The sequence below is a fragment of the Haemorhous mexicanus genome, chromosome 16, assembly GCF_027477595.1.
Source record: "Haemorhous mexicanus isolate bHaeMex1 chromosome 16, bHaeMex1.pri, whole genome shotgun sequence".
Classification (NCBI taxonomy): Eukaryota; Metazoa; Chordata; class Aves; order Passeriformes; family Fringillidae; genus Haemorhous; species Haemorhous mexicanus.
The window spans coordinates 11,626,356-11,642,412 of NC_082356.1; the positions used below are offsets into that span (position 1 = coordinate 11,626,356).

The window sequence follows — 16,057 nt, forward strand, 5'->3', positions numbered from 1 at the left end:
AACCCAATAGCTGATCCCAAAGAGCCTGCAGTGTGGAATTTCTGCCCTATTAGAAAAAGCCACCCAAACCCATGAAGAAGAAGGAAGAAGAAGCATGAAGAAGAAACCCAGGATGACAACCTGTGCCGTCTGTCTTGCTTCCATCCACAACATACTAAAAATCCCAAAACCTAAATTTCTCAGAATCAGAGTGGACCAAGGCCCAAAACCTGAAGGTGATAAGAATGGATTAAAACTACAACCAAGGAATCTGCATGCTCTAAAAAGGCAGATCCAAGGAACAGCCATGCTAAACAGTTCTTGAAACATGTAAACTACTTTGGGGAAAAGTTTGCTATGCATGAGGGTCTATGAATATTCAACAGGCTGATGTAAGGGAAAAGGTATTTCAGGGGGATCTCGGAAGGTAACAGGGTGCTCCTGGCTGAGTGCCAACATGCACCCGGCCGTAATAACTTTTGCTCCACGGTCCTGGTCTCCCATTGTCCTTTATTAAACTTTTTACATTTTCACAGGAGAGTGAATGTGTTTTTCACATTTACGAATGGTTTAAGTTTTTTCACTTTTCATGGGAGGGAGTTTTGAAGAGGTGCAAGTGGCTAATCTGCCTGCAACAAGGACCATTCCACGGGCTCTTGCCAACTTTCCCAACACGTCTGCTGCAGCTCATGGAGGGTGAAGCCCTGGAGGCTCCTTAGGGGTGGTTATGGACGATTGCAGGCAGCGCCTCGATGCCCTGGATCAGCGGTGCCCCCTCCTGGGAACCCCCACATTTTCCAAATAGGCATCATCTCCTTCAGGGCGCTTCCTTAAGAATCTGAGATGTACATTGATGACAGAGCTTACAATCTAAACCATTCCCATCAGTCAGTAATATAATTCAGGTGTTAAGATGTTGGAATGTTGGAGGACAGAAGACAGATGATGGACTTTGGACCTGGTTAACAGAAGAGATTTGATACCAGGATGCCTTGGCAAAAGCAAACAGAACTTTGAAAATTAGACCTAGATTGCAAGAAGATTGAATCAGATGGGTTTGCTGGAAAAAGAAAATCCCATTAAACTCTGCAAGCAAGGGATGTTGTTTTATGCATAAGTTTGTGTATGTGATTGTAACCTAATCACTGTAGTACACATTACTAGTCTCCCTAAAATAGTATATAAGTGTTTGTATCCCACAATAAAATCGGATTCTGATCCCCAAGTCAGTCTCCCCATCTCTCTCCATCGCTGACACTTCCCTGATAAAGAACTGTTATTCCTGCTCCCATATTTTTACCTGAGAGCTGCCCTTAATTTCAAATTTATAACAATTCAGAAGGAAGGGGTTTACATTTTTCCATTTCAAGAAAGGCTCCTGCCTTCCTTAGCAAACACCTGTCTTTCCAAACCAAGACACAGGAGCCACCTGTATTATACATGAAAATAGTTCACACGAAAAAAACAAGAGCCTCAAAAAGGCAAAACAGCTTGGTAATTTGTAGAAAGTAACTCTGATCAAAAATAAAATGTGTGAATAGATCGGTCTGAAGATGACATTCACAATTTTCCTGGTGACATTGTGCACTGTTTTGTAGCAGTGGATAGTCACTGGACATAGACAGCAGGATAACTGGATATGCTTTTCAAACTTATTCTAAGTATTCATTGAATTATTCATTGAATCCTCATCCTTCTGTACACTTCAGCTCTGCTGTCAACTTCAGAGACATTTTTTCACAAGCTTCTAACAAGTCACTCTGGCTCCATAATTCCTGAGACCAAATGGAGTCCAAATGCCAAGTGGGATTACTCTTTTCAAAGCCTGGAGTCACACAGAATGGAGCAGTACTTAAATCATCCTGTGCATCCCATACACATAACAGTCCAGTCACTGACCATCTGCAATGATTTTTTGACTTTTGCTACAAATTACCTTCAAGAATAAGCTAGAAGTAATATCTTGATCTGGTTTAAATTTAGGGACAGCATTGCATTTGCCCTAAAAAATTCTAAGGGAACCTAGTGCTGTTGCAGTAATACAAGAGAACTGTAAGTGTGTATTACTAGTTGTTATTCATATCAGGTACAAATGGCTCAGCTCAGCTTTGCAAAGTAAGAAACAAATCATGGAGAGTTGAAATGATGGAGTTGGGACAGTGTAGCCAGTCTGCTTTTTGTGAGAGATGCTCTTAAGCAGTGGCAGTAGTAATGTACTCATCTCCTGTAACTTTGCTCCTTGTGATCTACTGTCCACCTCAGCAACTTTTTCTGCTCTTTTTTTTTTATTATTTCTTCAGCTGAGTGCCAAAAGGAAAAACAGAACTGCAATGTTACTACCAAAATAATAGATTTTTTTTCAAACTAAAAAATACTCACAGCTTTTAGAAAACACATCAGAAATGTTGGAAAGTATAAACAATACAAAGTATTGAACAGTATTTTTACATTATACTACATCAGCCAAACAAATGGATAGTAGGGCTTGAGGAACAAGGATATAATTGAAGTTTTGTTAAAAGGGCTTATTTTGGTCTCTATGTGGTAACTGTCATCACCCTGATGTCAATACTTCACAATCTATTTACATTTTCCTAAGTTGTATTGTTTTGCGATCAGCTGTGATTTTTTAAATTTCTCTTGTACCCATCACTGAATTATCTGAGCACAATCTCCAAACAAGACAAATGGTAAAGTAGCAAAGGGCTGCAATAACTGAGCAGCCAACAGGATAAGCCACACTGGCACCTATTGGCTTTGCCAAATCCTCTGTGAGTGCTTTCGTTTCTCTTCCTCTTTGGTTTAAAATGCAACAGATTTTTATTACTTCTGATGTCTCACCTCTGAAAGAAAAAGGCAGTAGCTGTCTTTGGCAAGGTAAGTTGCATTTGCAAATTGGCTCAACTCCTTGGCAGCAGAACTGCACTTTTTCTTATCAAAGCTGCTCCTCAGCTTGAGTGGGGAGAAGGTGCAAAAGGATGAGAGAGGCTGGTGGAGCTCTGATGGTCTGAGGATCCAATGGTGCAAAGAGCTGGAAGGTGAAATACCTTTTCTTGAGTTCAGGGTCATTAGGGAAAGGGAGCGTGTGCCTGAAAGCTCAGTTCTGTCAGCCATACTCACCTAGTAAAAGGTTTCTTTCCTGCACCTGTGTGTGTGGCCAATGCCAAGGGATGGCAGCTCTTTCTGTTGTGGGGGCATTGCAGCCTCCAACTGCAGAGTATGCAAACTGAGCTGCACTGAAATGTGTTCTCCAGGGCTCAGTTTTGGGGCTGGTCCTGGTTAACTTCTTTATTGATGATCTGGAGATGGAGATTGAGAGCACCCTCAGTAAATTTGCAGATGCCCAGTTGGGTGGGAGTGTGGATCTGCTGGAGGACGGGAAGGCTCTGCAGTGAGACCTGGACGGACTGGATCAATGGGCCAAGGACAAGGGCATGAGGTTCCACAAGGCCAAGTGCCACATCCTGCAGGTCACCAGCCGCCTCAGTGTGAGCCAGAGTGTGCCCAAGGGGGCAAGAGGCCAATGGCACCTGGCCTGGATCAGCAGCAGTGTGGGCAGCGGGACCAGGGCAGTGCCTGCCCCTCTGTGCTGGGCACTGCTGAGGCCACACCTCGAGGGCTGTGTCAGCTCTGGCACCTCGGGAAAAAGGACATTGAGGGGCTGAGTGTGTCCAGAGAAGGGCAGCAAGGCTCACGAAGGCTCTAGAAAACATGTCCCATGAGGAATAGCTGAGGGAGCTGGTTTGTTCAGTCTGGAGAAGAGGCTCAGGAGGGACCTCACCGCTCTCTCCAACTCCCTGACAGGAGCGTGCACTGAGGGGGGGCTGCTCTCTTCTGCTGGGCCTGCACTGAGAGCCAGAGGAAGTGGCCTCACTTTGAGAGGAAATTCAGGTTAGACTTTAGAAAAAAAATTTCACTGCTCAGGTGTTCAGGCCTGGGAATAGTTGGCCAGAGAGGTGGTGCACTTGCCATTCCTGGAGGTGTTAAAGAAGTCTCTGTCTGGATCTGACACTGGCAAATGGTTTAGTGGTCTGTGTTTGCAGTGTCAGTGCTGGGCTGACGGTGAACTGATGCTCCTCAAGATCTCTTTCACCCCTGACGGTTCTACAATTCCAAGCGCTTCCCGCCTGGATGAGGGGAAGGCTCAGGGCGGTCCCGAGTCCGAGGGCGGCGCTGTGGCTGTGGCGTCTCCTGAGGGGCCGGGCCGGGCTCTGCCCTCAACTCCGTGAGATCCCAGTTCAGCCCGGCGGGGCCTCCGCTGTCCTTCAGCGCGCAGATCCCACCCCTCAGCCCGCAGATCCCACCCCTCAGCCCGCAGATCCCACCCCTCAGCCCGCAGATCCCACCCCTCAGCCGGACAGCGCTCGGCAGCGGGCACCCGCCTTGCTCGGGGTCTGCCCGGAGCCACCCACACCACTGGATCACAGGTACCCGAGCCGTGCCCCATTTCCCCCCTCGGCACTCCCCAGCCTTCCCACAGAAGAATGCAGCTGCTGTTTCTCTTTAAACTGTTGCCTTCCAACCCCCGCTTCCCCCCCCCCCCCCCCCCCCGCCCTTATTTTAAATTTGTATATGTTCTTTCCCTTTTATATTTGGGCTGATCTGGCGTGCGTGCTAAGGCTTCAGAGGGGAGCTCTGATAAAGAGCTGTAAATCACACACGGCCCATCTGAGGAGGAGGGTGCGAGGGAGCTGAAATAGGCCAGGACAGCCCCAAGTCCTGTTCCACAGCGCAGCGTCCTCACGGCCTCAGCTGCTGCTGTGGGGTTTGGTTTCCACAGGACGCCAACAACCCGCACTTCTCTCCTCTGGGCTTTGCTTCCCTTTGAAAGGATAAGCTCCTTTGCTTATCCTTTCGAAGGATAAATCCTGCCCAGGCTGGCTGGTCTACAGACCGTGCCAGCCATGTGCTCTGTTGCTGCTGAGCGCACACATTTACAGATCTGCACTTCTCCAGGAGTGGTTTCTGAGGTTTGAAGCAATGTTACTGGGTTATTTTCCATAACTGATGGAGAAGAGTTTTAGATGCAACATTTGCCAGCTGTTTGTGTAAGCAAATCTAGTTTTCTTTCCACCTTGCTCTGTGATGGAACAACCGAGGTGAGCTATTTGTGTCTAATTAATGTAGGCTGGCTTATCAATACTATTTTGCGTACCTCCTGTAGGTTGCAAAAGTCAAAAAGATGCAGGTAAAGGTCAAGATGTATCCTTGTATACATCCAGTTTTAAATTCCTTGCCTTGTGCTTCTTATATTGCATAATTGTATAAGCATGTATTAAATGAAACTCTTCTGAAAAGTAATTAGCTCCAGAGCAAACTCATTTTTACAGGCTTCCTTTAGTTTGGGTGGGTTGTGTTTTTTCTTAGGCTGGCAGGGTGGTGGCAGTAGGATAAAAAGAGGTGAGGAAGGCTGGCAAGCTTTTCCTTATTGTGGCAGGGTTGGATTTGCAGGAAATGAAATGCATGTCTGTTATTACTGCAGGGAGATGAACTCTCTGAATTCTCGCTGTGTAAGGGAAGCAGCAAAGGAATGGTGGCAATCAGTAACTCCCAAGAGAAAGCAGGGCTGGCTGTCTTCATTAGGATGACAAGGATTCTGCTTTGAGCCTTTGCTCCACTTGGAGAAGGAAAATGAATCCATTCTTAAGCTGCATTTGGCACTGATTTAAAGTTTCTACCTGGAGCGAAGTAATTTTTGGAGAAATTGTAAGAGGTCACTGTGATGCTTGCATCAGCCTTCTCTGTTTGGGACTTGGGGCAGAGGGAGCATCTTTGTGCCTCCAAAGCTGAATGTCACTCTGCTGCTCTGCTCTCAGAGGCTGCCCCGTGGGGTTTGTGAAGAAGCAATGCTGTGGGGTTTGGTGGGTTGCACGGTTCATGTAATGTGGCAATGTCTTTGGGGAATTTCAGTGGGTTCTCCCTGTAAGGAACATGTCTCTGTGCTCACTGCCCTTGGTTTGATCAGTGCTGCCAGAACAATGCTGATGGTTTGGTGGCTCCTTGAGCAGCAGGAGGCCGAATGTTTTAGAGTGTCCATCCCCTAAGTAACATGACTTGGTCTTAGTGCCAGTTGTTGGCTGATGGCAAAGTTGGCCACTCTTGTAAGGAAAGTTGGATCAGCTTTGTTGTGATCAGTGACACAGAGCAGGGGATGTTCTTTACTGACAGTGCCCCTCAGGGGTAACATGGAATGACCTGATTTCTGCAGAATGTCCACTCTCAAAAGATGATCACCTGGGAGTTACAAATGCAGGGCTGTTATCAAAGACTGTATTTCCAAAGGAAAACTCTGTCATACAACAATACATTCAACTGTGTGTGTGTGAGATGGCAAAGTAAAAGCAGAAAACTGGGAAAAGTGCATTTTAGAAAAATGATGTCATTTCTACTGCATATATTATAAACGCTGCTAATCTGAACAGAACTGAAAAAACCTTTTCCTTGCTGTTGTAGAACAAGAACAGAGATTTAAAAAAAATGAACACTCAAAAGGTGCAGATAAGTCAGTGTGGTAAGATATCTAATATAATTTGTCATTATAATCTGCATCAATTTTACAAAGTTTTAGTAGACTCTGATAGGCCTGTTGTGGGGTGGTGAGCAGTTGGGAGAACATGCTTTTTCCTATTTGCCAAATTTTGGATACTGTATTGGCTATGCAAAGGGTAAATCCAATGTCAAACCTACACACATAGTAAAACACACCACCACAAAGTCACATTTTTTGGTTTTAATTTGCTAATATTTATCCACATTTTTATTGTATTTTAACTTCTTTAAGAACCCTCAAACCTTCTAAGGGTTTACTGTTAACAATACCTTCTGTCACTGTTAGAAATAATTATCATCTAAGTCTTTTAATGATACCCCAAAGACTAAGAAGCAGATTTTCCAAGTCTGTTTTCCCACCCAGGGTTGTGTGTAGGTGCCCAGAGAATATTTTGTGTTCTGTCTCCACCCACCTGACTGAGGGCTCTGCTGCTGTGCTGCATGGTTTATGTCTCCTGTACCTCAGTACCACGGAGCAGCCTTGTGCTCTTGGACTCTTTCCTTACTACTCCACAGATTTTCAACTGCACTGTGAATTTTATTTGCACTCTGAATACTTTAATGGCTCTGTATTATTTACACTTAATGCACCTCGCAATTGTGAATTTAATATTTAGTGGTTTACATCAGACTTACTAGGAGTTACTAGTAATGAAAGGCCAGAAATATTAAAAGGAAGCTGTTACTCTGCAAAGGAACTCATGCTCAAATAACAAAGGATGGACAGAAATATTTCTAGGTTTGTTATTGGTGGCTGAATAGAAGTGATGTAGCTCCATTTTGGCTCACTTCCCCCCCTTTTTTAAAATACACCTACATACTGCATTTTGACAGGTTTATTCTAATACTGACTAGATTAATAGAGAGAAAAGATAACAATTTAATGAAGCTTTTTGTGTTTGCTCCTAGATATGAAAACAGATCTGACCTTACTGCTGGAATGCCTTAAATTTCAGTTGGACTGCCCTCTGTCTCAGCAGGAGGCTGTGGTCTCTGTCTATTCCATTTGCCAACAAAACAGTAAGAAAGGCTTTTCCTTAGAAACAATGCAGGCATTTATGTTCACCATATATGCCAAGGAACTGGTGGGCACTGTAAAAATGTCTAAAGGACATAAGGCTTGAGATGTTGGAAAATCATAGAAGCCTTTCATTTTGCAGAGAAACAGAAGCAAAAGTTTTTCCTCTTGTAGGTGAAGCAAGCGAATACTTTGGAGGAATTGGTGGTTTGATGTTTAAAAATGACCTTGCCAAGTCGAGTGCTCATTGCATTGTAAAGGAAGCAGCTTTATTTACATTGGGGATTATTCTAGAGAGTAATGGCAATAAAAATAACACTGTTTGTATTTCTGAGTGTGCTCTGGCCCCCTGTCATTACTTGTGCTCCTGCTTTGTCTCCATTTTCTTTTGGTCTCACAAAATGAGACTACAAGATTGTCAGTTGGAGAAAGGGCAGGGAAGGTGCCCCAGTTGCCCTGTCCATCCCCAGATTTGATCTGTGCCTTGCTGACTTGTGCACACAGGGTGTCTTTAAGTTACCAGACAGCTGCACTCCCCCTGTCCCTCAGCAGCAAGTGTTCAGTGACTCCTGGATTGTTCCAGAGCTTGCCAGGGTCCTGCTTGGTGTAGAACTCACTGCAGGGGGAAGCCCTCAGGCACTTCATAGTCCTGCCCTGTCTCTGCTCCCCACATACTGGCCACAACTGAAACTTAATAATTTAGGATGATAAGTAGCTTACTTTAGGACTTAATGGTTTTCACTTTTTGTTTTCAGTGTCTTGTCAGCAGACTTTGTGTACTTCTGCATTGCTTGAAAAACTCATTTTATTTTGAATTAAAAAGGATTCTGATGTGAACTTGAAAAGAATGTCTGTTTCTGTCATCTTAGTACTGGTGTCAAATTATGGTAAGTTGGGTTTTTTTCTGTGTTACGACAACACTCCTTTTCTGTTTGCCAATCTGCAGTCCAAACTTTGGAACATGCAATAAGCAATGTTGTGGTGAAGTGAATTTATAAAGATGAATGTTTGCATGTAACCGAACCTGAATTGTCGAAGTAGGTCATTGCTCACTGGGATTTCCTTAAACAGCAGAACGTGGTTTAGTTCTAAAAAGAGAGTTTGCAAATGCAAACCCATAGTTTCTGAGAGTGTCTACAAAGAGAGAGACATAGAAAGGTTATTTACCAATATGTTGATATGATTTTGTATTTCCTTGTGGGGAGGATATGTGCTTAGGAAAGGGAATGTATGTATGTAAATTCAACTTGCTGTTAAGATTTTGTCTGCAGTTGCATTTGTCTCTGGAGTCTTGTGTGTGTTCTCTTTTAGAAAATGGGCAAACCCATGTCAGAGACACAGGCTGCATCAGCCTGCTGCTGCAGTTGTTCAGGTGAACAGGGCTGCAATTCAATCAGGCAAATAGTAGGCTGTTTAGCAGCTATGTTTCCTTGACTGTCTGGGACTTGTTTGCATTTCCTTAACAGAACAACTCTCTCCATGTCTGAGAAGAATCTGTCAGCTGAAAACACTGATCCCTGCTATCAGCTCTGGTCCTCAGTGTGCAGCACTCTCTGTGCCTGTGTCAACAACCCCCAGAATGGGACGTGTTGCTCTGAAAATTGTGGAAGAAGTTCAGAGATATTCTCCAAATCGGTAACACTTTGGTTTCATTTTTACTGTTCAGCTGAAGTTGATTTCATTGCGTTTTGATTTGGGGTAATTTGTTTTTACTTTTCCAGAAGATAATCAGAACATTTGCTGTGGGGTTTTTCCCTATGCCAAAGAGTGGCTCGAGAGTTGCACAGAGCCTGAGATAGTTCGTCCCATCTGTTCATTTCTTGGTCTCACAGTTGCAAACAACTGGAAGTGCAGCTCAACCTTTACACAGCTTTGAATTTGATAAAAGGAAGTTTAATTTGAGAGCTAAATGGGTTTTTCTTTCTTGTCAATCTCTACAAAGTCATTTGCTGTTCTTCCCACTTTTACTCTGACCACTGTACTCCACCATCTTTACTTACGCTGTGCTGTGCTCAAGTCCACAAATAGCCACAGCCTGATTACATTTGATAGGGTCAGTGAAACTGCTGGGAGCTGTTCTGATTAAAAGTGTGTCCAAAAAAAAGTCCTTGTGACATGGCTGAAAACAATGACTTAGGTAGAACTCAGGCATGATGTTTGCCATTGGTGTGCACATATCAAGGTCATGTTTTCCTGGAACTATTTTATCTGCGGTTACTGCATTTCTTGAGATTAATGTATCTCCAACTTCTGTTGTATAAGAATTATAATGACTGACACATGCACAGAAAAACTCTGATGGACTTACTTGGTGAAATGCTAAAAGAGTTTGCAAACTCTGTTGCTTAAATCACATTTTTTCTTTTTTCCACTGAGCAGATGTGCAGAAATCTTTTGTTTCTATTGGGGGATTGGATACATTAGCCAAAATTCTCCTTGAGCTTGTGCCTGATTCCTGTTTGTGTCACTCCAGCATGAAACTTGCAGTGGTAGTAACAAAGACTCTGCAATAGTAGTAACTGCAGTGGTAGATGCCTGTATTGCTACCAACTGTGAGTGGAAAGACATTTTTGATCGATGGCAACTTTAAAATGCTATTTTTAAAGTCTTGTGCTGGTGGAAAAGTTGCAGAAATGAATGCTTAAAGGCAGTTAAGTTCTACACATCTCAGTGGATGTTGCAATGCTTTTTAAAACTCAGAGGTGTAAGTGGGGAGTGATTCAGCTCATCTGAGGTGGATTACTGTCCCATCGTTGCTCAAATAAATGCAGTGAAATTTAAACCCAACTGAAAATTAAGTTTGAGATGCTCCAGCCCTTGCTGGGTAAGTAAAGCTGAGCTCTGGGCCTGGATTTGACCAGTCAGTTTGGATCCTGGAGTTGTGCCTGTGGCTGAATAATAAATTGTGTAGCTTTAGGAAGCTTTAGTCATTTAGAGGTGGAGCTGAATGGACGTGGTGTTTCTGCAGAGCACACTCTGCTCTGGTTTGCTGGCCGGGTACTGCTCTCCTGATGAGGTTTTGTGTTTTCCACAGAAGGTTTGCAGAAACCTGTGATCCTGACGAGCCTGTGCTGTGGCCGTGGTTGCTGTACCTCACACTTCTGCCATAAGAGCTTCAAATGGAAGTTCCCAAAAGTTGAAAAGCATCAGCCTGCACTAGTTGTGAGGGTAGTTTCAGCTCAGTTGGGTGTGACAGGACTGGGCCTCAGTGTGGATGCTCTAGCAGTGGTGTTGCCAGTGCCAGGAAGGGCTTGCCCCCTGCTCTTTTTATGGCAGATACTCTGCGTGTCAAAGCTTATTCAACTCTCTCTGGCTCCATGCTGGAGCTGATCAAGGACATGGAGAAACTCAGCAAGGATCTCTAGAAGCTGCACAGTGCAAAGCCCTCCTCATTCATCAGATCTTCTGCCTCCTCTCCGTGGAGCACAGGCTGGGAGGATGGGCAGGGCTGGATTTGGGAGCAGCACAAGAGGGGTGGGGTAATCTGAGCTGTTCAAGGTGGAGCAGGGCAGGGCTGAGCAGGCCCAAGGCTTTGAGGGCTCTGTACAGTTCCCTCCAAACCCAGCATTTGATCCTTGGATAATTCCTGTACACTCACAATCGACTTTGTTTTCCTTCCAATTATTTTAACCAACAGCTGCCATGAGTGTTGTCTTGGCAAAGTATCCCACTGTGTCAGAGCTGCTGAAGCTGCTGTCCAATGAGACACTGAGCACAGGAGAAAAAAATCTGTATTATTCTAACAACTGGACACTGTACTGAAGTTTGGGTAAGATTTGCTTTTTCTTTTTCCTGTCTGTCAGCTTCTCCTAAATTCTCATCCACTGACTCCTCCTGTGGTGTCACTTCATCAAGACTGGAACATGAGGGAGAGTTCAGTTAAATAATACAATGTCAGTATTTGGACAAAAAGTTTTCTAGAATGTTCCATCTTTAAATTTTAAAGCTTGTTAGCAGGAAGTGTCTTTAGTAGCTTTGAAAAGTAGACTAATAATGCTAGAATGCAGAGCTGGGCTTAGGTGTCTCAAGGAATAATTAATCCAGACTTGACAGCTACTACAATCCAGACCTAGCAAATGGGTTGTCTTGAGCCCCCTTTTCATGGTCCTTGGCACATACAGCTTCTCTCCACTGCTTACAAGGCCAGGAATATTTGTAAAAGCCATGTAAGAGCATTGGTTTCAAGACACAGAAGCAGTTGGTAGCTCTGAAATGGTTTTGTCGTGTTCCTCAGGGCTTGCCCAAGCATATCTGGTACAAATAGAGCACTTCAGTTGGTATTTTGTGGTAGTGCAAGCAAAGAGAAAGGGAAATTCATTTGTACTTCTGGTTTTTCTCATGTATGTTTAGAGAAACAAGAAAAAGACCTTGTGTTCAAAAAGGTTGATTTTTATCCTCCGAGTGCCAATAACATGTTCAATAATTAGCTCAAGAGCTCATAAATTTATTTGAACAGACATTTTTTCATGAAGAATTAGTGAAACAAGACTTAATGGAAAATGTCTTTTGAATAGAAAAATTATTTTAAAATTATTTCAACAGAAAAAAGGTTTTTCTTCAAATGCCAACACTGTCAAAATAAAAATGTTAAAAGTTTTTATTTCCTTTTTTTAATTAAGTTTAAAGAAGAAAGAACTATGTTTGCAAGTTACCAGTTATATGATTCCATATGGGAATGAGATCACAATAAAAATTCAGCTAATGGCATAAGAAATGAGAAGGAACAGATTGGCTAGACCAGGCTTAAGCTACTAATTTTATTTTGCTAAATAGAAACCTTGAGATTTTGATATTTCTGCATCCCAGGCCTCACAGAAATGTTGCATATCTACTCCAAGAGCAGGTCATGGAAGAGAAGAAATACAGGAGTCATTATTCAAGTGTTTTAGGCCACAATTAAGTGAGCTTGGAACTCCATCGAATAAGTGGTCCCAGTCCTTCAGTTTTCTTACAGCAACCTGAGTTCTGGTCACATCATCCTGTGGGATGTAAAGCTCTCCTGCTGTCACTGCAGCAGGCTCGGGTCTGGAGTGAAAATCTCTCTTTCTGCAGAAACTTGCAGAGAGTTGCCAGTATTGGCCCCTGCAATGACTGTAAGGTGAAGGTGTGTGGGGCTGAAACCAAACCTTTCCTTTACCATGTCCTGTTCTAGAAGAGAACCAGTGTGAGCTGCCTCAGAACAATGGTCTGCCACTCATGATTCAGGTATTGACAGAATCTCAGGACGAGGAACTCGTCAAAGCTGCTACTTTTGTGCTGCAGAGCTGCAAACAAATGAGTAAGCTTGCTGTGACTGCTTTAAAAAGGAGAGGGATTGTTTCCATCTTTGTGTTCTGCTGATTCCCCAAGTGATTTTAACTTCTGTGGCAGCTTTTTTTGTAATTCTGTATACTCCAAAATATCTTTGTTTTCTGCACAGAAAGTTGCCTATTTGTCATCAAGAACTGACTTAGGCAAAAACAAAAAAGAAGTAAAAATATTCCAAGAGTGTTGCAAAAATGCATTTGTGAAACCTCTCCATGTAGGGCCAGTTCTTAAAGCTTTCCCATCTCTAAATTGTGTGGAAAAGATCAACATTGTCATTTATCACCCAGGGGATACTTTCTTCCTGGGGATGTACCACTAGAGGGAGAGAATAAACCAGGAGATAATCAAGCCTGAAATCACTGTGTCTACATTCATTTCCAATCTGAAGAAATCTCGATTCTTTTTTTTTTCTAAAGTAGGATGTATTTTTGGGCCCCGTTTCAGTTTTTTATAAATTATCTGTACAATCCCTCCCATGAAGCAGAGAGACCTTGTCCTTTAATCTCTAGAGCATGGAGGGTGTGCAGTTGCTAATTAGGAAAAAACAAACCTGTATCTCCATTTCTGTGCTGCAAGCACAACGGAGAGGTTTGTGTCAGATTGAGGTGTGGAGATTTGTAGTGTCCATTACTGTGGAGTTGTTTTTTTAAAAAAGCAGAGACTTGTACTGGTGAAGAACCCAGAGTTCATTCAATGAAAAAGCTTTTTTTTCTTTCACAGCATCATTGTGGAAACAGTTTGTAGGAACTCTAATTGCAAGTTCACCACTTGTAACAGCAGCTTATATTTCAAGTGTGTTAACATTTATGTATAAATCTAAGTTTTATAAAAGTTGTAATTTTGCATTAAATGATTGGGGCTGTCCCTCAGCATACTAAAATATAATAAATACTTTTTAAATGTTGTGTTTACATGATAAAATTTTAATTATTAATGTTGTTTTATATTTTATAAAGCTGAACAGTTGTCTCTGAAATGATATGATAACTCATTAAATGTGAACAGTGCAGAAGAATTGGATATGCAAGTCAGAAAAAGATGTCTGCAAGACAACTGGAAGAAAGCAAAAGTAATTTAACACAGAATAAACTCAACTGAAAAACAGCACGATGAGGTTGGCCTACTTACCAAAATAGGATAAAACTAATCACATCTTTCCAGAGTTTGAGGAGCAAGCAAAAGTAAAGCCTTAAGATAAGTTCAATGTGAGCAAAAAACCCAGGAAAAAACGTTGAATTTGTGTGAAACTACAACCTGCAACTTTTATCAGTATTGTAGATCAGCCTGAGTTACAGGTGTGCAGAGAATGGAGGCATCTGTATTGTAGGAAGTATTCTAGTTTGCTGTAAACCCAGATTTTCTATGAAATAGAAAAAGCAGTTGAAGTAATTTTTAAATGCTGGACATTCAAACCTGTAAATTTAATATTTGGATGCATGAAATGCTCAGTGTTGTATGGCTGTGGGAACTGACTTACTGATCTACCCCAAAGGGTGAATATTATATATAGATATAATCTCCCCTTCAGAATGTGTTAGTAGTAGAGTTAGGTAATCATTGAAGGAGGCGTGCAATGACATGGATTTTTTTCCCCCCTTCTTTTCAAATTAATACATACTGCATAAAATAATTAAGTATCTTACTCTTCTGCCAGGTTGGTATGCTCTCATTTAATCCACTGACTGTCTGCTTTTCCTTTCCAACTTGAAAGATCATTTCCTTTTTTATGTCTTTCAGGACATGATTGAGACTGGTAGAACAATGAAAGCTCTGCTTTCCAAAATAAAAGACAAGAAACCAAGGATGGTAAGAGGTAGATCCTTGTAAGGTACAAGGATAAAGCCACTAACTAACATCTTCAAATCATTTGGGTCAATAGGCAGTGTATGCTGACAGGTGCTTGTTTGGCTTGAAGTTTGGAGTGGGAGGAAGCAAATGCAGGAAGCAATCCTTATCCAGCTGCTGAAAAATTAACTGTTTCTTCAGCTGGGAAATGGACCCGGGCACTACCATCTTCACTGCTCAGATAATTATAAAAAGGTTTTGTGGCTCTTGCCATGCAATCATCAAGTCTGATGGATTCCCTGTTTCTTACTTTATGTTTGAAGGAAATTCAGCTCTTTCCATAGCTTTTCTAACACCGCCTCAGTTGTCTCGATACTAGAATGACAACACTCAGAATATTTCTTCATACTGTCAACCATAGAGGTTTTCAGAATCTGAGAGTCTGTCAGCCCTGGGAAGATGACTTCAAGTAGCATTCTAGATCTGCTTTTAGTAGATCTCAAAAGAAATTGTGTGGAATATCCCTATATCTGTCAAGTAACCACAATGCTCTATAAAAACAGTTGCTTTAAGCATCAGATATTCAGACAGTCTTTCTAGAGACTGTCCAGGAGGTTCTCAGGTTCTTCTGAAGTGCACAGGAAAAGCAAGAATAGATATGATTTTTCAGAAGAAATTGTCCTTTTCTCCCTCCCCCCGACTAAAATCGTTACCAGCCACTTGGACATGCTTCCCCCTCTGTGCTATTCTAGTGTGCATTGCTGCATGGAAGGGCAAAGATCTGAGACACGGGATTGAAGGGAACTGAATACAAAGTCGAGCCACTTGGACAGACAGATCAGAGCATTTGCTTCTCCCTCCACTTCAAGGCTGAACACTCCTCCTTTCTGTGCAATCATCTCACTGTTTTAATTGAAGTGCACGATTTTAGACACTTATGGGAAGTGTCGAGAGCCTGGGTTCCCCCCCGGCCGCGCCTTCCTTGTGCAGGAGCAGCCCGGAGCTGGGGCCGAGGCCCCGGCGATATTAAGCGCTGCCGCTGTGGCCCGTCACGTTCCGGGCCCCGGAGCGGATTCCTCCCCCTCCGGCCGGGGACCGAGGGGGCAGCAGGGCTGGAAGGAGCGGGGACCGAGGCCCGCCCGGCGTCACCGCCCCCGGCCCGGCCCCGACAATCGGGTGCTGTGGTTGCCGGGGAACCGCGGGCGCGGCCACAGCGGCTGTGACGGCGCCGCCGCCTCAGTTGCCGCAGAGCGCGCTCCGGGCTGGTTGTTCGCAGCCTGGGCTCGTGCAACGGCTGCACTCAGCGATTCGCTCGGGGACTTTTTCACAGAGATTGTCTCTGCCAGCGAGCCCTGGACTCGCAGAGCTTTGGTCTCTGCCAGCGAGGAGTCCTCAATTTCGTTTGAAGGTAAAGATTGA

General features: G+C 43.4%; 1 pseudogene; it reads left to right on the forward strand.

Moving 5' to 3' along the window:
- Positions 1 to 6,456: 6,456 nt before the first annotated feature.
- On the forward strand, positions 6,457 to 16,057 carry LOC132334951 (telomere repeats-binding bouquet formation protein 1-like; annotated as a pseudogene).